A 671-nucleotide genomic window follows, 5' to 3' on the forward strand; every position below is an offset into this window, starting at 1 on the left:
GGGTAGCAAATGGGTAGCCACTCAGTGTTCACTTTGAGAATTACTTATATCATAAATTTGAGCATGTAGCTGATGAATATCCCCAGACAAGCGTATATTGTTCCACAACCTCCTAAAATGCTGTTGGATGCAGCTGATGAATTTAAATTGCCAACCTTGCAGTTCAAACTGACCTGTGGTACAGAGCATTACCCCACAGCATCTTGGTGGAATTACTGAGACTATGGCTGTTAGTCACGCTTAAGCTCTGAAACTGAACTTACCACATGGCTCAATTTTCAGCCTAACCATGTCACTGTTGTTTGGTACCGTTGAGTCAGTTCTGTCTCATAGTGACCCTGTACAGGGTTTCCAAAGAGTACTTGTTGAGTCTGAACCACCAACGTTGTGGTTCACACTGACTTTGCTGTCCAGTGCTTTATCTTACAGCCCCACAATATATATGTCTATAAAGGAAACAATAGCACTAGGGAGGCATGCACACCTTAGAATAGTCAACCACTTGAGATTAAAAGGGCAGCATTTTCCCAAGGACAAAATTCAAAAGGGTTAGGAAAGAAGGAGGAATGGAAACAGGAAACACAGTAGGATAAGTGATGTTTCATTGTGGGAACTGCACTCAATGACATGAAACAAAATTGTTAATGGGAAACTGATTTGCTCTGTAATCC

Source organism: Chrysochloris asiatica, unplaced genomic scaffold (assembly GCF_000296735.1).
Source record: "Chrysochloris asiatica unplaced genomic scaffold, ChrAsi1.0 scaffold00012, whole genome shotgun sequence".
Lineage (NCBI taxonomy): Eukaryota > Metazoa > Chordata > Mammalia > Afrosoricida > Chrysochloridae > Chrysochloris > Chrysochloris asiatica.